Source organism: Triticum aestivum, chromosome 7A (genome assembly GCF_018294505.1).
Source record: "Triticum aestivum cultivar Chinese Spring chromosome 7A, IWGSC CS RefSeq v2.1, whole genome shotgun sequence".
Taxonomy (NCBI): Eukaryota; Viridiplantae; Streptophyta; class Magnoliopsida; order Poales; family Poaceae; genus Triticum; species Triticum aestivum.
The window spans coordinates 158,524,477-158,525,399 of record NC_057812.1 but is presented as its reverse complement, the minus strand read 5'-3'; positions in this window follow the sequence as shown (position 1 = coordinate 158,525,399).

Sequence of the window (923 nt, the reverse complement as noted above, 5' to 3'; positions counted from 1 at the left end):
GAGGTAGATCGACTAGTATATGTGTGGAGAAGGAGAGAGACCTAGCTATGTATAGAGGGAGATCGATCGGCATCCATGGATATGTGTAGCAGAGGAATACGGTTGGGAGAAAGACAAAGGTAGAGTGTCAGAGGGTTGGTGGTGGAGTGGCGTCTCACAAATGGTGGGAGAGGCCTGCTAGACAAACGGAGGGTACGAGTGCAATATCAATAAGAGAGGGCGGGAATGTCTGTCTGTCTATGCACGTGCGTGTTAGAGACGGGTCGGGAGGTATGCAAGGATTATGTGGGCAGACGATATGGTTGTGGTAAGCATACATAGCTACATAGGAAGATCAACTGTCGTGTGTCCGAGAAAGCGAGAGACATAACTAGTGATGTAAGTCTATCGGTGCGTGGGGAAAAGAATTATAGTCGACCTAGCTATATGTAGGGAGATCATTACGTATAGATGAGGTCCGGAGAGACAGACAGGGGGAGAGGGGTGCGGCTAGGAGGTGGTGTGAGAGGCCTACTATGTCGAGGGGGTAGGAGTGTGTGACTATGAGATCGATGAGAAGAGAGGCGGGAGTGTGCACCTGCATGGAACCGTATTGGCACACTTGGCTAGAGAGGTATATCGACCGGTGTGTGCCAGAAAGAAGGAGTCGGGGGGCCTACACACACCGCGGGTGAATGACCTAAAGAGAAATAACGAACGTGCGCTATGGAGGGGACACCGTGGGAGGGTGAGAGGGGGCGGGCGTGTGCATGCATGATAGAAAAATTAGCGCTAGCTAGCTACAAAGAGAAGAGGATCGTGAAGGTGTTAAAGACGAACATAGATCATAATTCATTATAAAAAAGTGGATACAGATACTTGAAGAAGATATCATAATGTAGAACATTGATTATAATTTGGGCTAATGTGTAGCTTTTGCAGCT